Below are 22,999 nucleotides of genomic sequence, written 5' to 3'. Positions count from 1 at the left end.
CAGGTCGGGTGACCTTTCAGTGACCCCGGTCACCCGACCCGCAGGGGGGCAATCAATTCATGACGCCACATAGGCGTCATGGGTCATTTTGGCACGACTTTTCATGACGTCTATGTGGCGTCAAAGGTCGGGAAGGGGTTAAACTTGTGAGGGCTTTAAAGAGGTTGTCCACCACTCGAACAACCCCTCCTGAGTCCCTATGTTCTTCCCCTCCCCTAGTAAAATAATTACACCTATATTTACTTCCAGTGCCGGGTACATTCCAGCCATGTCGGATCTGGCTCTCCTGGGGATTGGTTGACACTGTTATGTTACGCGATCCCTGTGGCCACTCACCGTTGGCTTCACTCTCCTATCCTACAGATGTAATTGACATCCGGAAGAAGTGAGGGCTGCAGCTGCTTTATCACTTCCCCTTATGTCTTGATTTGTCCAAAGGTGAGAGTAAAGCCAGCGATGACTGGCGGCAGTGATCGCGTGCATTAAAATGAGATCCAGTGCTGACACCCCTAGAATGGCGCTGGCACCACCAGTGGGTATAAATGTTATTATTTTACAGGTTGGAAACAGAGATTCAGAAGGGATTGTCTGAGTGGTGGAAAACCCTTTTAAGTAAAGAGAAAAAAATCTGAATATTGTAAAAAAATATATACTTTTTTTTTCCTTGTGTTGCCATTTTTCCAAAACCTTTAACATTTTTATTTTTCTACTGATGGGGCTGATGGCTTCTTTGTTTTTTTTTTTTTTGAATGGTGCGATTACATTTTTCTTCTTATCAATTTTTGTGTACATTTAATGCTTTGATTGCTTATTTATTTTTTTAGGGAAGTGGGATAGCCAAAAAACGCGTATTTCTGTTTTGACTTTTTGCCTCTTTATGCTGTTTATAGATCGAGTTAATTAATTTCATATTTTAATAAATCAGACTTTTAAGAAAACAGTGATACTAAATGTTTTTTCCCTTTATTTTAAAAAGGCAAAGAAGGTGAGTGATTTGAACTTTTTATCATTTTTTATACTTTTTTAATTTTTTATTTACATTAATTTTTTGTCCCTTTAGGAGATTTCAACATGTGATTGTTTCATCCACAGTATTGCTGTACATAAGGAAAATCTTGGTCAACTATGAAGCTCAACCTAGAGTCAAGTTGACAAAGACAGGGCTCTTCAGTAGACATCTGGCTGTCACAATAACCCAATGTGTATCGCCATGGACCGATGCTAGGTGGATTCCATTTAAATTGAACTCTGCTCCAACCGCGGCTGTCACAGACGGATGCCGACTATAACACATAGCCGGTATCAGCCACATGTGGAGTGATCTCATATCCATATGCTTCCTCCACACGTGAGGACCCTTCTCAGGACATGAATGCAACATACGTTTGCGAGAACGGGTAAGTACGGTAAGTGTCTTACTGTGCATTGATTGTGCATTTGACCCCAGCCAGGGGAGCAGGGCGCAAGCATATCCCGGATGGTCCTACAGCCTCAGGATGCAGTTACCACCATTGGCCACCTATGAGTGGCACTACTCTGACTATAAGTGCGCAGCAACATGTATATCTTACCATACCAGATACAAAAAATATTACACACAAAAAGCAATGCCTTTTATTGCACAGGACTCTACCGAGCCTCCATTTAAAGCCTCTTATGGTTACCTCCAACCTATTACCTATCATTACCTGGTATATTTCATATCCTCCAAAGATTACCATTTATTTACAGCCTACCATTACCCGGTACATTCCTTACTACATAGTAAACCCCATGATTAAGACACGGGAGGGTCGAAACGTCGGGAGTTTTTATTTTACTGGGTTTTGGACCAATTTTTGTAACTTGGCACTTATCTGTATGTTTAAAATAAAATTCCACTGATGGTTGCAAATTATTCCATTAGAGTGTGCGGTGAATTTTTGCTACTTAACGTGCATTCACACATCAGTGTGAATGGCGGTGTGTTACCCACCGAGTGCATTCTATTCTAAAGCTACGGTCACACTATCAGTATTTTTTGACAGTATTTCCTATCGGTATTTGTAAGCCAAAACCAGGAGTGGGTGATAAATACAGAAATGGTGACGTGTTTCTATTATACTTTTCCACTGACTGTTCAACTCCTGGTTTTGACTTACAAATGCTGATGTAAAATACTGACCAAATACTGATAGTGTGACCGCAGCCTAAGGCCGGGGTCACGCTAACCGACACAAAATACGGTCCGTAGTTTACAGGCGTAATACGGATGAATAACCCCTAAATAGTGCTCCGTATGTCATCCGTAAGCAAGGTGTGGTCTCGTATTTTGCGCATGTAAGCATCCGTATGTAATCCGTATGCCATCCGTATGCTGAGATTTTCTCGCCGGCTTGCAAAATGGACATACAATGAAGCCCTATGACAGGTTTTATAACACAAAAGACAAAAGAAAGAATAGATATAGACACATAGAATACATATATATATATATATATATATATATATATATATACATGTCATTGAGACATATATATATATATATATATATATTTCACAGAGTTCTTCAGAGCAGAATAGCCGCTAATTCGATTGCCGGCTTTTGTGAAATCATTCCCCAACCCGACATGAAATGACACATTGTTTACATACAGTAAACCATTTCATTTCATGTTTTGTTTTGTATGTCTTTCATTAGTAATTAGATGAAGGTTGATGTGTAAAATTTGGGAGGTGTAGGTGTTAATTTAAGGGGTTAATTCCTTGGAAAAAAAAATGTGTGGGCTCCCGCGGTAATTTGTCAATGCGGGAGCCCACACATTTTTTTTTTTTACAACGAATTAACCCCTTAAATTAACACCTACAACTCCCAATTTTTACACATCAACCCTCATCTAATTACTAATGAAAGACATACAAAACAAAACATGAAATGAAATGGTTTACTGTATATAAACCATGTGTCATTTCATGTCGGGTTGGGGAATGATTTCACAAAAGCCGGCAATTGAATTGGCGGCTATTCTGCTATGAAGAACTCTGTGAAATATAAATATAAATATATATATATATATATATATATATATATATATATGTGTCTCAATGACCTGTGTATATATATATATACACTCACTGGCCACTTTATTAGGTACACCTGTCCAACTGTGTGTTAAGACTTAATTTCTAATCAGCCAATCACATGGCGGCAACTCAGTGCATTTAGGCATGTAGACATGGTCAAGACAATCTCCTGCAGTTCAAACCGAGCATCAGTATGGGGAAGAAAGGTGATTTGAGTGCCTTTGAACGTGGCATGATTGTTGGTGCCAGAAGGGCTGGTCTGAGAATTTCAGAAACTGCTGATCTACTGGGATTTTCACGCACAACCATCTCTAGGGTTTACAGAGAATGGTCCGAAAAAGAAAAAAAATCCAGTGAGCGGCAGTTCTGTGGCCGGAAATGCCATGTTGATGCCAGAGGTCAGAGGAGAATGGGCAGACTGGTTCGAGCTGATAGAAAGGCAACAGTGACTCAAATTGCCACCCGTTACAACCAAGGTAGGCACTCTGAACGCACAGTGCGTCGAACTTTGAGGCAGATGGGCTACAGCAGCAGAAGACCACACTGGGTACCACTCCTCTCAGCTAAGAACAGGAAACTGAGGCTACAATTTGCACAAGCTCATCGAAATTGGACAGTAGAAGATTGGAAAAACGTTGCCTGGTCTGATGAGTCTCGATTTCTGCTGCGACATTCGGATGGTAGGGTCAGAATTTGGCGTAAACAACATGAAAGCATGGATCCATCCTGCCTTGTATCAACGGTTCAGGCTAGTGGTGGTGGTGTCATGGTGTGGGGAATTTTTTCTGGGCACTCTTTGGGCCCCTTGGTACCAATTGAGCATCGTTGCAACGCCACAGCCTACCTGAGTATTGTTGCTGACCATGTCCATCTCTTTATGACCACAATGTACCCAACATCTGATGGCTACTTTCAGCAGGATAATGCGCCATGTCATAAAGCTCGAATCATCTCAGATTGGTTTCTTGAACATGACAATGAGTTTACTGTACTCAAATGGCCTCCTCAGTCACCAGATCTCAATCCAATAGAGCATCTTTGGGATGTGGTGGAACGGGAGATTCGCATCAGGGATGTGCAGCCGACAAATCTGCGCCAACTGTGTGATGCCATCATGTCAATATGGTCCAAAATCTCTGAGGAATGCTTCCAGCACCTTGTTGAATCTCTGCCACGAAGAATTGAGGCAGTTCTGAAGGCAAAAGGGGGTCCAACCCCTTACTAGCATGGTGTACCTAATAATGTGGCCAGTGAGTGTATATATATATATATATATATATACAGTGGGGCAAAAAAGTATTTAGTCAGTCAGCAATAGTGCAAGTTCCACCACTTAAAAAGATGAGAGGCGTCTGTAATTTACATCGTAGGTAGACCTCAACTATGGGAGACAAACTGAGAAAAAAAAATCCAGAAAATCACATTGTCTGTTTTTTTTTTCATTTTATTTGCATATTATGGTGGAAAATAAGTATTTGGTCAGAAACAAGCAATCAAGATTTCTGGCTCTCACAGACCTGTAACTTCTTCTTTAAGAGTCTCCTCTTTCCTCCACTCATTACCTGTAGTAATGGCACCTGTTTAAACTTGTTATCAGTATAAAAAGACACCTGTGCACACCCTCAAACAGTCTGACTCCAAACTCCACTATGGTGAAGACCAAAGAGCTGTCAAAGGACACCAGAAACAAAATTGTAGCCCTGCACCAGGCTGGGAAGACTGAATCTGCAATAGCCAACCAGCTTGGAGTGAAGAAATCAACTGTGGGAGCAATAATTAGAAAATGGAAGACATACAAGACCACTGATAATCTCCCTCGATCTGGTGCTCCACGCAAAATCCCACCCCGTGGGGTCAGAATGATCACAAGAACGGTGAGCAAAAATCCCAGAACCACGCGGGGGGACCTAGTGAATGAACTGCAGAGAGCTGGGACCAATGTAACAAGCCCTACCATAAGTAACACACTACGCCACCATGGACTCAGATCCTGCAGTGCCAGACGTGTCCCACTGCTTAAGCCTGTACATGTCCGGGCCCGTCTGAAGTTTGCTAGAGAGCATTTGGATGATCCAGAGGAGTTTTGGGAGAATGTCCTACGGTCTGATGAAACCAAACTGGAACTGTTTGGTAGAAACACAACTTGTGGTGTTTGGAGGAAAAAGAATACTGAGTTGCATCCATCAAACACCATACCTACTGTAAAGCATGGTGGTGGAAACATCATGCTTTGGGGCTGTTTCTCTGCAAAGGGGCCAGGACGACTGATCCGGGTACATGAAAGAATGAATGTATCGTGAGATTTTGAGTGCAAACCTCCTTCCATCAGCAAGGGCATTGAAGATGAAACGTGGCTGGGTCTTTCAACATGACAATGATCCAAAGCACACCGCCAGGGCAACGAAGGAGTGGCTTCGTAAGAAGCATTTCAAGGTCCTGGAGTGGCCTAGCCAGTCTCCAGATCTCAACCCTATAGAAAACCTTTGGAGGGAGTTGAAAGTCCGTGTTGCCAAGCGAAAAGCCAAAAACATCACTGCTCTAGAGGAGATCTGCATGGAGGAATGGGCCAACATACCAACAGTGTGTGGCAACCTTGTGAAGACTTACAGAAAACGTTTGACCTCTGTCATTGCCAACAAAGGATATATCACAAAGTATTGAGATGAAATTTTGTTTCTGACCAAATACTTATTTTCCACCATAATATGCAAATAAAATGAAAAAAAAACAGACAATGTGATTTTCTGGATTTTTTTTTCTCAGTTTGTCTCCCATAGTTGAGTCTACCTATGATGTAAATTACAGACGCCTCTCATCTTTTTAAGTGGTGGAACTTGCACTATTGCTGACTGACTAAATACTTTTTTGCCCCACTGTATATATATATGTATTCTATGTGTCTATATCTATTCTTTTGTATGTGTTATAAAACCTGTCAGTGTGATTTTACTGTATCGCGCACTGAATTGACGGCTTTTCTAAAGGACACCGGGTGCGTATTTCTTGCAAGTCACATGTGTGGTCCGTGTGTAATGCGTATTTTTAGCGCACCCATAGACTTGCATTGGCGTACTACAGGCGTAGTACGCTGACAATCGCAGCATGCTGCGATTGGCACGGACTGTAGAATACAGACGAGAAATATACAGCTGATGGGAGCTGCCCCATAGAGAATCATTTGTCTGTGTCTAATGCGTGCTTTTAACGCCTCTCACTCGTCCGTATTCCTCTCTAGTGTGACCCCGGCCTTATTCTAAACCTCAGATCAGAATACTAGACGCTATGAGTTTTTTTTCTGATCCATGTGTATGATGGATGTGTGAATTGGCAAATCACACTCTATAGGTGCTGTCAGATAAAAAATCAGGCAGCACTAGAACATTATATATGGATGTGTGAATAAACTCTAAGGCTAATGTCACACAAACATATAAAATTCATCATATTTTCATCTCCCAAAAATGAACGTTTTTTTTTTCATCTGTATGGCATGGAAGAAAACAATCCAGTGTGATTTTTTTTTCCACATCGGCATTCGGTCATAATAATAGCCCTATTGAATTACAATGTTTTTTTCATGGACAGAACTCAGAACGAAAATAAGGTCATTCAAACATAGACTAACACAAAGGCCCCATAGCAAGTATCGACCTTGTGACTATCACAGAATATCTGACTATGAGGGGAAAAAAAATCACGCCATGCCTGAAGCCTAATACTGTGAGCAAAGTAAGGGCCAACATTATGAGCTACCACTATGATGCTTGTGAGGAGATGGTAAAATACGGCTTGTTTTCTATTACAGTCATGTTCCTGCCTGCCCATCCAAACACCCACCTACACATGGAAACAAAAACTACAATAACAGCTGAAAATCCGTGAAGTCCCGAAGCAGGATTAGGCTGAGACAACACAAACATTTAGTCACTTACATTTCTTTCCACGGAGTAAAATTACGAGCAATTCTTATATTATTCCAAGTAGGAAAAATGTCAAACTTCTTTTCTGCAAAATCCAGCTGAACAATAAGATCTGTATACTGTACACGTTCCAGCTCATTTTAGAGAAAGCCTATTGACATACAAATACGGTACATTTTTGGAGTTGCGGAGAAACCTGGAGTAGGCAGTAAAAAAAAACCATCACAATAAGGGTATGTTCACACGTGAAGGAAAAAAAAATCTGTTGTGGACTTTGACGCGGATTATCCGCAGAGTATAACTGAGAACTTTCAAATGGCCGCTACTGTATCCCGCTGTGGATGTTCACGCTGAATATCAGGATTTAAATTACACAATAAACGCACAACATGTGAACAAGTCCTAAAGCTGACTGTATACGAAAAAAGTCAGGGGTGGACATATCATTGGTGCAATCTGTGCAGCTGAAGAGGGGACCAAGAGGTGAGGGGGCCCATTACCTGCTCTAAAACAGGTGGAATTATGAATTATAATGAGATATTGGACTACAAAGGGCCCACATATTGTTCTTGTACCCTTTTCTGTCTGTATCCGTCAGGGTAAAAAGTTGTCTACTATCGTTGGGGATGACTAGCGAATAGTGATGAGCAAACGTGCTTGTTACTAGAGTTTGCAGAGGGTGGTTGGGTATACCCTGCGTTTCATAGGTGCTCAAATTACATGTTCGAGTCCCTGCGGCCGCATGTTTTGCGACTGTTAGACAGCACTACTAGCGGCATGATCTGTATAGGTGCTTCCGGACAGTTTCCCAATAGGAATTATGGGGGAAAAAGAAATAGATTTTGTGAGTTGAAATTCAAGATGTTTTAAGGTTCTTATCTCACAATTACATCTTACAACCTATCCTCAGGAAAGATAATAAGGGTCTCATCAATGAAGTTCCTGCAAGTAAAGGCCCCGTCACACTAAGCGACTTACCAGCGATCCCGACACCGATATCAAGGTGTCAGGATCGCTAGTAAGTCGCTATGTGATCGCTGGTGAGCTGTCACACAGACAGCTTCACCAGCGATCAGCACAGCGATGCCGAGCGCCCGGCATCGCTTGCCATCGCTGTAAAAAATAGAGTCAAAATAAAAAATATTGGTATTCTCACCTTCCGACGTCCCGTTCAGCCATCCTGCCTCTCTCCACGCTCCGGTCCCAGTGATCCTTTGCGAGAATGACCGCGAGATGTCACGGTCTCGAGGGATAACAAAGTCTCGCGGTCATTCGTGCAAAGGATCACTGGGACCGGAGCGTGGAGAGAGGCAGGATGGCTGAACGGGACGTCGGAAGGTGAGAATAACTATATATTTTATTTTTTTAATTATTTTTTACACCTGATCGCTGGTCTCCCGCCTGTCACACGCAGCGATGCGTGCTGGCCAGCGGGAGACCAGCGACCCAAAAAATGTCCAGAGGTTTCTTCCAGCGATCAGCGATACCGGCAGGGGGGCCGCTCGCTGATCGCTGTCACACACAGCGATCTCGCTGGTGAGATCGCTGTTACGTCACAAAAGTTGTGACTCAGCAGCGATCTCGCTACCGAGATCTCTTAGTGTGACGGAGCCTTAAGACTTGACATTCTCAAATCCACTGATTGGAGCAGCAGTCAAGCGTGCAAACTCCATTCATAGTCCCATGTGCTCAGCTATGTCCATCAGTCTCATACACAATGCTTCCTGTGATCAGTGGGTTCCGCAGTAATCAGACACTTAACACCTATCCTGGGAAAAGATGATAAATTGCAATTGTGAGATAACCTATTTGAAGATGTCATAATGAGATTAAGAAATAATCCAACCAAATTTATGGCAAGGTTTATAGCAATTTTACATAGGATATAACCGTTTGATGGGTGTACATGGTGCTTAAAAATAAGGGAGGAGAAAACCACTATGCGTAAATAGAAAAGTAAAGGGCCCAATAAATGACAAAAACAGAATTAACACGACCAGGCACTAAATAATTAGAGAAAAATAAACTGTGTGAAAAACAAATAAAAACATCAAAGACTGAGACAGGGAGGCTCATTGCCTAAGAAAGTAAGAATAATCCAGAAACTGCATAAACAGAAAGAGACTCAAAAATTATAGTGTTGACCCTTTAAAAATTTGGGTGAAATGGTGGAAGAAAATAAAGTACAAGTGGATCTATTAAATGCCTTCTTCTCTACAGTATTTACACAAGAAAATACCATTGTCACCTGCTTAACCCAGCCAGAAGTATGACCTAATCTCAAAAACATTAAAATAGACAAAATAACTGGATCTGGGTGTCATGTTCTCCAGGAATTAAGAATTGCTATAGTCAGACCATTATTTGCAATATTTAAAGATTCCATATCAACAGGGTCTGCAACACAGGACTGGCCCATAGACAATTTGATATTAATATTCAAAAGGGAGTCAAAAACTAAGCCTGAAATCTATAGGTCAGTAAGTTTTACCTTGACTATGGTTAAAATCCTTGAGAGTTTTATTTAAAAGATGCTATCAGGAGTATCTCAATAAAAATAACCTCATTATCATGATTCCTCTGCCCAGTGTGTTTTGAAGTTAGTGATGGACAGCTCTGGCATCCTATCCAGTGCTAGCGCATGCTGAGCTGTCGGTGCTTTGATGGATGGCTCAGTTCACCAATATGAGACTCGGAGATGCAGAGATTTCTCCAGGTGCTCCCTGTTCTTAGTAATTGTCCTGCTATTTAAGTGAGCTGTCTGACACAGATGACTGCCAGTCAAAGCTTCTACTCTCTGGTGTGCATTTGCCTGTATCCTGTACTGTGAGTTCTGATCTACTACTGCCTGACCTTTGAACCGTGTTCTGACTACCCATTTGTTTTGCCCCTTTGCTTAGATCCACTATCTCTCTGGTATTTTGACCCTGGACTGTGACCTGACTTACACCTTTGTCTTTTCCGTTAGTTTGCTACATGCTCTCTTGGTACTGAACCTGGAACACCTGACTGCCTCAGGGCCTGTCCGTGAGTAGTGACTAGCGTCACACTCAAAACGCACTATCAACATGGGTTAATGAGAGATCAGTCCTCTCAAACTAATATGATCAGATTCTAAGAAGACTGGATTAGGGCACGGCAGTGGATGTTGTGTATCTGTACTTTTCAAATGTGTTTGATACAGTGCCACATAACATGAAATCAATGGGGCTAGATAAATGGTAGATAATAGAAGGTGGTTATTAATGGAGCACATTCTGGGTCATAGAAAATAGGGGTCAGTATTAGGCCCTCATCTTTTTAATATATTTATTACTGACGTGGTTGAGGGCATATAGAGTAGAATTTCAATATTTGGAGATGGTAATGAGGAGTGGGAGGGGAGGGATTCCCATCCAGCATGACCATTCAAGTTATAAAAAGCCTAATTTTATTGGGAAACCATAAAAAATAGTTAAAAGCAACACTTAAAGCTTTTATGGCACAGAGCGCCCTTAGTCATATCCTACTCTTCATTATTGCTGCTTTCACCAGCAGGATCGGCACCCTCCAGTGAACTCCAACCATAATGAATACTGTTTCCAGCGTGGTAAGCAATATTCACCCCTTTTTTTTTGGAGATATGGAGATGGTACTAAACTCTGCAAGATAATCATCACAGAGGAGGATAATTTTATATTACAGAGGCTTGGGCGGAGAAAAGTCAATTAACGTTTAATATAGATCAATGTAAGGTCATGAACTTGGGCCGAGAAAATAAAATGCACAATTATGTACTAAATGATAAAACACTAGGTAAAACTGTCACTGAAATAGACTCAGATGTACAGGTGAACAACAAACCCTGGTCTTTATCAGTGTTACGCAGCTACTGCCAATGCAAATAAACCCGTGGGGAGAATTTAATTTAAAGAAGCATTGATGCTCATGACAGGAACATCGTTTTGCCTTTATAAAAGTCACTAGTGTGGCCGCTCTTAGAATACTGTCTACAATATTGGGCTTGGGTGTATAAGAAGGATAAACTAGAGCGGGTGCAGAGAGGAGCGACAAAAGATATTAGGGGATGGGTGAACTGCAATACCAAGACAGGTTATCAAACTTGTGTTAAGTTTGAGAAAAGTGAAGGCTTTGGAGCAATCTTATTACAATGTACAAACATATCTTTTTTACACTTACACCAGCCATAGTGACTCAGGGTCATCCTCTACGTCTAGAGGAAAGAAGGTTTAATCATAATCACAGACGCAGATTCTTTTCTGTAAGAGCAGCATAGAACTCTTTGCCACTTGATCTAGTAATGGTTGATTCACAAAAGTTCAAGGAGGGCCTGGATGTCATTCTTGAAAAATATAACATTACAGATTACGGGTACAAAAATCTGTAATGGGACGTTGATCCAGTGAACTATTCTGATTGCCACCCTTGGAGTCTGGAAGGAATTTTTCTCTGCGTCATGGGGTTTTTGCCTTCCTTTACATCAACATTTTACGTTGTTACTCGATGGCCATGTGTCTTTTTTCATACTTGAAATTATGAAAATCAAGTATGTGTGTGCATGTAAAAGTATACAAAAATATTACCGGCGATGCTATCCATACTCCACCACAATACCCGCGATCCATTCTAAGGAAGCAAATTCCACTCAGACAGAACTATTTTATCTTTAGCTTGATTTGTTGGGAGTATTTTGAGATGTAAAGAACTGAGTCCTCCAGCTAAACAAAAACCAGATACTGGAAATGTCATAATGTTATGATTAGTGAAGTCTCCCAGGCTCATTGCAGAATGCTAGCATTCCAGAGGCCTACAGGAAGCTTTACAGGACAGACCTTTGTCTTGCACTCAGCTATGGGCTGGAGATAGTGGTTCTACATTACCTTCATTTTGATCATTTGTGCTCTACATGTGAATTTCATATTATGCAGGTATTTTTTATTCCTTCATGTCCTGGAACCAACCAATGAGAAAACGTTAGGATCCGGTAATTAAAGGACAGGTGATACCTCCATCCAAACATCATTATGGCTGCAGCATCATTAGTCTTCCCAGATATAGTCCCACAATGCACTTACTGATAATAGGAAGGACAATTTTTAGCAAAAAGGACTACATAGGACATCAATATTTGATACCCAAAATGAAATTGCAAAGGTGAAAAGGCAAACTGCTCTCATTAAACATATCAGAGTCAAAGCACTAGCCCAAGGCTGTCAGTACTCAATGGAGAAATGACGCAGGGCATTCACAAACAGGGCACATATATTCACCACATGTATTCTAATACAATGGCACAATTTTTCTGGAGCCAAACGTCTATGAAAAAGAACTTTTGTGATATTAGAGGTCATTCTGTATTTAGCCGTCTACTTATATATTTAGATGCAAAATAGATGCACAGCATGAAGAAGAAATCAAGCATAACAAATACAATTGCATTGCTCACTCTGCTGTTATGCTATGGTATTGAACGTCTATTACACAGATTCCCTTTTTCTCTGAATGCTACTCTCCAACACATTGCCAATGTAGCAGGGCTTGTCTCAGAGCAGGATCCAGCTTCCTGAGATCTGCAGAAGGTCAGTTCTGCGGAGTAATTTCCGCTCTGGACGAGTGTCGCTGTCACAGACTACACTGCTTCAGCTTGATATGGATATGTTCTAGGGAAGAACATGAAGTTCACTACCCGGCCGTTGTCAATGTAAACATGTTGCTGTTTGCACACTCATATCTGAGGCATAAAATCAATCACTGTGGTTTTTGTGAAAGTGAAACTGTCAATTTAGTGACAAGCTTACACGGCATAAAATAGATCAGTGACAAATGCCTGTACCAGGGTGAATCAAACTTCCCCCTCACTCGGCTTTTGGAGGTGTCTGATTTTCAGATGATGTCATTCTGTTTACAGAAGCCTACATTGCACCATTATCAATACAAAAAATGGTGGGGGGAACAAGAGGCGCAATAGTGCCCTATCACTAGTGACACTTGAAGTATGAGCGGTATAATGCAGTTCCACTCACCTATTCCAGTTGTGTAACCCACAACTGGCTTGACAGCATATCACAGAATCAGCTGCTGCAGGACCTCCACCAACCACTCGCACGTGGAAAAACCTTCAGAAAGTTGTGGGAAGCAGGGTGTGTTGCAGTCCGCGCTGCAGAGATTAACAAATCACCTGGGATGCAAGATGTTGTAGCAGTGTACTCCTTTATTTCCTCCTACGCGTTTCGGCGCCCCTCCTGGCACCTTCCGGAGGGTGCCAGGAAGGGCGCCGAAACGCGTAGGAGGAAATAAAGGAGTACACTGCTACAACATCTTGCATCCCAGGTGATTTGTTAATCTCGGCAGCGCGGACTGCAACACACCCTGGTTCCCACAACTTTCTGTACATTGCACCATTATGACAGATGGATGAAAATTAATTGTGATTTGTTTTGTTTTTTATTAAACGTGTCCAGTTTGTGCAGCTTTCAGCCGCATCAATGCGCATAGCCTAATCGTGACATATGGCCGCCATGCACATTAGACTAAGCCACCAATAACGACTGGCTTGACCAACAGTCCAATGTATATGGGGGTCTCAAGGCTCTTCCTGAGAAAATGATCTCGGGTGAGAAAAGGATCCGGCATGTCCGATTTCGGAATGACGATCCATTTGCTCTCGACGAGATAAGCCGCCATCACTTGTAGAGAATACAGGGAGAGATAGCTACTGGATGAAGAATGATGGTTTGTCTGACAGCTATCTATTGTGTAGGAGGCCTAAATTATTGGTTATTAATCACACTATTACTTATCTACTGTATATGATATGTAATTACGTTAAATCCTGGGAATAACTATTTAATTTAAATGAAACCTATAGCCAGTACAGAATATGTACAGTACATCTTTGCAGCAAAATTTCAATTACTCTAATGAAATGCAAATCTAAGAGGTAGCAATATTGCAAATGGTCGTGATTAAAGGGAATATATCGGCACAGGCCATTGAGCATGCCCCTTACAGTTCTTATGTCTATGTGGCGGCTGTAAAGCAGGTCTACGTGCTTCTGTAACACATGCAACTATAATCGTGCAAAATGAAATAAAGGAAAAATTACAATCAGAAGAATTTCAGTATATAGTTTTATTTAGTAAATCTCCTACTGTTTAAGAACACACATCCGAACTAGGGGCCTTCATGCTCACAGAACTCTGTGCAGTCTGACCCTGCAGGGTTGCTATTAGCCCTCTGTCCTCTACGTATTAATACCGTATGGCATGCACGTTAACAAACAAAGGTGTGAAAGCCGAATTCCTCGACAATTCCTAGTGTTACGTAATAAGCACACTGTAAAACGCTACCGTACTGTAGAGTCAAGGTAAATATCCTCTACTGAAATACCTTCCGTGAAAGTATCCCCAATGATATGATTATATATTGTGCAGCACATTAAAAACAGTGTGAAGATATTGTGAGTACCCTAAGCTTAGCACTCACCCCCTGGAGTACATGTACCACAAGCTGAGGACTTTGGCTCTACACTACATACTGACAGATGGCTCATTAGCATAGAAATTGGGGTATGGTGCTAAGAGCAATACCTCCTTGGTGAGGAGGTTTGTGTTCACTTTAGTGCCTGTATTTAAAAAAAGGGAAAAAGGCATCCTACAGCTGATATTCCCAGAAATGTGTTACAACTTATTTTTCTTAAATATTATACAGTATGGTTTTTGGTTTGAAGAATAAGCCCAGTCCCAGAGACCCAATATTTTATGAGAAAAAGCTTACAATGTGATGTTGTGGCCCAGCCCTGATGGTGTGGACAAGCTACAGGTAACAGGATGTTTTGCTGCATTTCTGTATAGAAATGGTTTCAAAATGATTCCCCCTCTTTCTAGAAAAGTATTCACATTCCAAACTTTGTATGAAGCCCAGCAGCGCTCCCTTATAGTCAGGAAATTAAATGTTGTCAACCCAATCATTTCTAAATACAACAACCTAAAAATAAGAAATAAGACATATCAACGTACATGTGATGTCACACTAAAACTATGTAGATGGTAATCTTGTGAGCGGGGCAAAAATATTAAGATCTGCTAAGATTTCACATCTAGGGTTTTCTAACCCTACTCGCATGCTTTGGGAAAACTCTGTGGATTTTTCTATGTCCCACTGAAAAAGAGACCCACGTGAAAGAGTGAGCATGCGAATTCTGGCAGATGCAACACAGATAAGACAGTGAAGTATCCCTGTGCTTACTTGTCCTGCTAATGAATGGGACTTATCGCCCAGATTTCTGCCATGGATCCGCTACTAAAAACACATCGGGCTTATTGTAAATCCCTGATAATGAGAACTGCATCTTTTCACACCACTAGGTCTCAGCATATTACAGCCTTTTATATTGTATATTAAGTTGTGTTTGCTTAAAAAATTCAGACATTTACAAATAAACATTTCAGCCCCAAAATATGCTATACAAATACATGCTTTTCTCCAAATAGATGACTCTGAGGTTTTGTGTACCCTTGCTAGAGAGGTATTGGGGGAAATCCCTCAGATCACATTAATGGTATGTCTGCCTGTGACTGGCTTCCTTACAAAGATACGATCTAACATAAAAGAAACATTTTTACATGTTTGCATCCTGTTAACAATTCACTTGTCATATAGCTGCCAAAAGCCTTATTCTTTACACTAAGCAGCTTATGACACAAGTCAATCTCGTTTACTTTTCTACGACTGCATCTAAGACAGAACTCAGATGTCTAAGAAACATTGTCCATGTACGGAGCATGATGTACGGACTGGCCAGGGGTCTCCTGACCTAAACTCAACAGCCCTAACAGTCATGTATGGAGCTGTTATATTCGTGTCACATTTGGCCTAAATGTGATCTCCAGAAAGAAAGCATATAAGCAGAATTACTAATGCTGACTTACAGAGGGCTCCAGAGCTACATTCACAATACGGTACATCCCTAACAGGAGCAAGGACGTCAACAATTTTCCAACACATTTTAAGGTCGGAAAGATACCATTAGGCAACGTTCAAAAGATCAATATTTTGCTTCAGTGCTTGTAAGCCAAAATCAGAAGTAGATTCTAAGGCTTCATTCAGATGTCAGTGATTTTTCTGCTACGCAAAAAAGGTAGGCGTTTCATCCGTGTTTTTCATCCAATTTTCATCAGTTTGGTCACTATCAATTTTTACCATCAGTATACATAAATTAATAAATGTCAACGCTTCTCCTACCCAGGCCTTTCTTTTCTTTTGTGAACCACTCAGCCTGCAAAAAAACACAGACACGTGAACAGCACCATAAACTATAATGAGATATGTTCTATTTGTGAAAAACACAGGTAGAAGTCATTAATGTCTGAATGAGGCCTTAGAGGAATGCAAATGTGGGTATTTGCCATCATGTGTATTATTATTATTATTATTATTATTATTAATATTTATTTATATAGCGCCATTGATTCCATGGTCCTGTACATGAGAAGGGGTTACATACAAATTACAGATATCACTTACGGTAAACAAACTTACAATCACAGACTGATATAGAGGGGAGAGAGCACCCTGCCCTTGCGGGCTTACATGCTACAGGATGGTGGCCAATGTGTATGCCAATATATGTGCCGCCATCATGTCTATGACATTGTATGTGCCACTATCATGTTTATGCCAATATATGTGCCACCATCATGCGTGTGCCGATATATGTGCCACCATCATGTGTATACCGATATATGTGCCACCATTTGTATGCCACCATCATGTGTATGCCGATATATGTGCCACCATCGTGTGTATGACGATATATGTGCCACCATCATGCGTATGCCGATATATGTGCCACCATCATGTGTATGTCGATATATGTGCCACCATCATGTATATGCCACTAGATGTGCCACCATCATGTGTATGCCGATATATGTGCCACCATCATGTGTATGCCGATCTATGTGCCACCATCATGTGTATGCCGATATATGTGCCACCATCATGTGTATGCCGATATATGCGCCACTATCATGTATATGCCACTAGATGTGCCACCATCATGCGTATGCCGATATATGCGCCACCATCATGTGTATGTCGATATATGTGCCACCATCATGTATATGCCACTAGATGTGCCACCATCATGTGTATGCCGATATATGTGCCACCATCATGTGTATGCCGATCTATGTGCCACCATCATGTGTATGCCGATATATGTGCCACCATCATGTGTATGCCGATATATGTGCCACCATCATGCGTATGCCGATATATGTGCCACCATCATGTGTATGCCAATATATGCGCCACTATCATGTATATGCCACTAGATGTGCCACCATCATGCGTATGCCGATATATGCGCCACCATCATGTGTATGCCGATATATGTGCCACCATCATGTATATGCCACTAGATGTGCCACCATCATGTGTATGCCGCTCTATGTGCCACCATCATGTGTATGCCGATATATGTGCCACCATCATGTGTATGCCGATATATGTGCCACCATCATGCGCATGCCGATATATGTGCCACCATCATGTGTATGCCGATAAATGTGCCACCATCATGCGTATGCCGATATATGTGCCACCATCATGTGTATGCCGATATATGTGCCACCATTTGTGTGCCACCATCATGTGTATGCCGATATATGTGCCACCATCATGTGTATGCCGATATATGTGCCACCATCATGCGCATGCCGATATACTGTATGTGCCACCATTTGTATGCCACCATCATGTGTATGCCGATATATGTGCCACCATCATGTGTATGCCGATATATGTGCCACCATTTGTATGCCACCATCATGTGTATGCCGATATATGTGCCACCATCATGTGTATGCCGATATATGTGCCACCACCATGCGTATGCCGATATACTGTATGTGCCACCATTTGTATGCCACTATCATGTGTATGCCGATATATGTGCCACCATCATGTGTATGCCGATATATGTGCCACCATCATGTGTATGCCGATATATGCGCCACTATCATGTATATGCCACTAGATGTGCCACCATCATGCGTATGCCGATATATGCGCCACCATCATGTGTATGCCGATATATGTGCCACCATCATGTATATGCCACTACATGTGCCACCATCATGTGTATGCCGATATATGCGCCACCATCATGTGTATGTCGATATTTGTGCCACCATTTGTATGCCACCATCATGTGTATGCCGATATATGTGCCACCATCATGTGTATGCCGATATATGTGCCACCATTTGTATGCCACCATCATGTGTATGCCGATATATGTGCCACCATCATGTGTATGCCGATATATGCGCCACTATCATGTATATGCCACTAGATGTGCCACCATCATGCGTATGCCGATATATGCGCCACCATCATGTGTATGTCGATATATGTGCCACCATCATGTATATGCCACTAGATGTGCCACCATCATGTGTATGCCGATATATGTGCCACCATCATGTGTATGCCGATCTATGTGCCACCATCATGTGTATGCCGATATATGTGCCACCATCATGTGTATGCCGATATATGTGCCACCATCATGCGTATGCCGATATATGTGCCACCATCATGTGTATGCCAATATATGCGCCACTATCATGTATATGCCACTAGATGTGCCACCATCATGCGTATGCCGATATATGCGCCACCATCATGTGTATGCCGATATATGTGCCACCATCATGTATATGCCACTAGATGTGCCACCATCATGTGTATGCCGATATATGTGCCACCATCATGTGTATGCCGCTCTATGTGCCACCATCATGTGTATGCCGATATATGTGCCACCATCATGTGTATGCCGATATATGTGCCACCATCATGCGCATGCCGATATATGTGCCACCATCATGTGTATGCCGATAAATGTGCCACCATCATGCGTATGCCGATATATGTGCCACCATCATGTGTATGCCGATATATGTGCCACCATTTGTGTGCCACCATCATGTGTATGCCGATATATGTGCCACCATCATGTGTATGCCGATATATGTGCCACCATCATGCGCATGCCGATATATTGTATGTGCCACCATTTGTATGCCACCATCATGTGTATGCCGATATATGTGCCACCATCATGTGTATGCCGATATATGTGCCACCATTTGTATGCCACCATCATGTGTATGCCGTTATATGTGCCACCATCATGTGTATGCCGATATATGTGCCACCACCATGCGTATGCCGATATACTGTATGTGCCACCATTTGTATGCCACTATCATGTGTATGCCGATATATGTGCCACCATCATGTGTATGCCGATATATGTGCCACCATCATGTGTATGCCGATATATGCGCCACTATCATGTATATGCCACTAGATGTGCCACCATCATGCATATGCCGATATATGCGCCACCATCATGTGTATGCCGATATATGTGCCACCATCATGTATATGCCACTAGATGTGCCACCATCATGTGTATGCCGATGTATGTGCCACCATCATGTGTATGCCGATCTATGTGCCACCATCATGTGTATGCCGATATATGTGCCACCATCATGCGCATGCCGATATATGTGCCACCATCATGTGTATGCCGATAAATGTGTCACCATCATGCGTATGCCGATATATGTGCCACCATCACGTGTATGCCGATATATGTGCCACCATTTGTGTGCCACCATCATGTGTATGCCCATATATGTGCCACCATCATGTGTATGCCGATATATGTGCCACCATCATGCGCATGCCGATATACTGTATGTGCCACCATTTGTATGCCACCATCATGTGTATGCCGATATATGTGCCACCATTTGTATGCCACCATCATGTGTATGCCGATATATGTGCCACCATCATGTGTATGCCGATATATGTGCCACCATCATGCGTATGCCGATATACTGTATGTGCCACCATTTGTATGCCACTATCATGTGTATGCCGATATATGTGCCACCATCATGCGTATGCCGATATATGTGCCACCATCATGCGTATGCCGATATATGTGCCACCATCATGTATGCCGATATATGTGCCACTATCATGTATATGCCACTAGATGTGCCACTATCCTCCATTTGTATATATATACTTCATATGCACATTTTCTTATGGAGTAATTAGACCTCCTCTGTATTTGGCCCCATTTCTGTTTTTGGCTTACAAATACTGATATAAAATACTTCAAAGTGGCCCCGATGCAAAACAAAATAAATAAATAAATAAATAAATGTAAAGTTACATTCTACTGTCTGATGTAGATTACTGTTATTGTAATATGGGGTTACATTTTGAAGATACACTTTAAAGACATACGGTATATGCAAATTTCCCGATAAACTATGAAGTAAAAAACACTTTGCCGTTTTGCAGTGCCTTTAGTATATAATATCATATATTTACTGTTCCACTACACAGAAAATAATTTTAGTGATTAATTTGGGGAAACAAAATAAAACATAATCCAAACTATTTCCAAGTGGCAATGCAATTGGGCTACTATAAATGCAGCGAAGGGAAACAGTGCAGCGGGCAGAGCTCTTATATACAGGACATGAACACATGGACTCTGGCTTGCCGTATAACTATGTGCACGCTTATTGTCTCTCCGGATCGGATCTCCGGCTATTTCCTATTATAGTAGGACTGACTTAAGAATGTGAAGGCCGAAAACTTCTGCAAAACTTGACGGTGCTTCCGTAGTGACAAACGGGTAACATAACCGGAGGCCATACATAAATTTACCTCCATACATCTGAATATTTTACCATGAGCTTCCTGATTCTGACAGCCAACTGTCTGGGTATATACACATGTATACTCCATTGTATAGGGGTATATATATGTATACAGCATTGTATAGGGGTATATACATATATACTGCATTGTATAGGGGTATATATACAGTAGGTATACCGCATTGTATATGGGTATATATACAGTAGGTATCCTGCATTGTATAGGGGTATATACATGTATACAGCATTGTATAGGGGTATATACATGTATACAGCATTGTATAGGGGTATATATATGTATACAGCATTGTACAGGGGTATATACATTTATATTGCATTGTCTAGGGGTATATATACAGTATGTATACCACATTGTATAGGGATATATATGTATAACATATTGTATAGGGTTATATACATGTATACTCCATTGTATAGGGGTATATGTACACTGCATTGTCTAGGGGTATATATATATGTATACAGCATTGTATAGGGGTATATATACTGTAGGTGCACCGCATTGTCTAGGGGTATATATATGTATACAGCATTGTATAGGGGTATATACAAATATACTGCATTGTATAGGGGTATATACAAATATACTGCATTGTATAGGGGTATATATACTGTAGGTGTACCGCATTGTATAGGGATATATATATGTATACCATATTGTATAGGGCTATATACATGTACACTGCATTGTATAGTGGTATATGTATACAGCATTGTCTAGGGGTATATATATGTATACTGCATGGTATAGGGGTATATATATGTATACCGTATTGTATAGGGGTATATACTGTATGTTATAAGGGTATAAAACAAAGAGAATAACAGAAATCACCTCAGGGTGGTCACTGGGACGTTGCCCAGTATACAGTCTCCCTGAGGTGAGTGTGAGGTAACACCTCAGCCTTACAATGTATGGGGGACCGGTGTACCTAGAATGCCGCCATGCACGGTGCACACGAGGAGCTCGCCGCTATGGGACAGAAGTGTTGCTTACACGACACATATGGAGGTCAGGCCATGTGCATGTTATGACACACTCTCTATTATGGTGTCACCACACAGGGCCATGCGGGCGTCTGCAGCACAAATACCTCACTAGTAAACCCTCCCTTCTCTATAAAGACGCAAGCCCAGGCTGTAGTGCTGTACACACATCTAGCACCTTGTAAATAGGAACAGCCCAGAGCAGATATGGCAGAGGGATTTATGTGCACTGTATGCTCATTTATAGCACAGGGCTGTCTCCCCATGACAGCTTTACTGCAGGGAACCCTATAATTCCCACTCTGTCCTAGTAGTGTGCAGCATGCTGGGAGTTGTAGTTTCCCACGGACTGCAGACCACTTATAAACATGTATGTGGTGACAGGCCGCAGTGGTAGCGGTGCCGCACTCCTCATATGTGTGCAGTTACACTGTGGTCGCCCGCGTTACCTGAAGAATCCTTTTTTCTTCCGATCCCCCATGTTGTTTCAAGCCATAACTTTCCACGGACGAGCCAAGTAGCAGCCACCCTGTGCGATCAGACACGGGCAGGCTGCGGGACTCCGAGCATGTCAGCCCGCGCACAATGCAATGGAGAATTAGGGTCACCAGATCCCAGGTCACAATCCGAAGTAGATCCCAGAGAGATCAGGGAGTTGTCGCTGCCGGATCCCCGCTGGTGGCTGCACGAGCCGCGCTTCCCATGCTGAGAATGAGGAGTTATGTAAAACAGCGGCGGCAGGAATCTATCTGTCCTGCAGTGTCCTCTGCATGTGGGGGCGAGAAAGCAGCGGGGTCACAAGTCAGGGCTAGAGACAGAGCTGTCAGCAGAGCCCACACTGCAGGCAGGCGTGCACTGGAATGTGCAGATCGTGGGCTTCACACTGCACCGCTCCTCCTCCCACTGCACAGTGACAGGACAGCAGAGCACACTGCTACTGCAAGGGATGTACAGGAGATGGAGAGGTGCACTAGCCGCCAGCCTGTGCTAAACTGAAAGTGAAGGGAGGAGCAGGGACATTACCAACCCCTCTCCTACAGGACACTGCCAGCCCTACAGGACACTGCCAGCCCCACTCCTACAGGACACTGCCAGCCCCTCTCCTACAGGACACTGCCAGCCCTACAGGACACTGCCAGCCCCACTCCTACAGGACACTGCCAGCCCCTCTCCTACAGGACACTGCCAGCCCCTCTCCTACAGGACACTGCCAGCCCCTCTCCTGCAGGACACTGCCAGCCTCTC

The 22,999-nt window shown here is 42.3% G+C and overlaps 1 protein-coding gene across 2 annotated transcripts in view; it reads right to left on the bottom strand.

Moving 5' to 3' along the window:
• Positions 1-22,712, bottom strand: part of SH2B3 (SH2B adaptor protein 3) — a 269,281-nt gene extending 246,569 nt beyond the window's left edge. Inside the window, exon 1 of one of the 2 annotated variants that reach the window (XM_073564202.1) lies at positions 22,204-22,712. The gene's annotated coding sequence lies outside the window, so the exon portion shown is untranslated. The remainder of the gene's footprint in view (positions 1-22,203) is intronic. The other variant, XM_073564279.1, reaches the window with a different exon arrangement.
• Positions 22,713-22,999: the final 287 nt, after the last annotated feature.

Source organism: Dendrobates tinctorius, unplaced genomic scaffold (genome assembly GCF_039654945.1).
Source record: "Dendrobates tinctorius isolate UK_male_01 unplaced genomic scaffold, ASM3965494v1 ptg000003l, whole genome shotgun sequence".
Classification (NCBI taxonomy): domain Eukaryota; kingdom Metazoa; phylum Chordata; class Amphibia; order Anura; family Dendrobatidae; genus Dendrobates; species Dendrobates tinctorius.
Note: the sequence above shows the minus strand (reverse complement) of the source record. Positions and strands in the feature narration are given on the sequence as shown.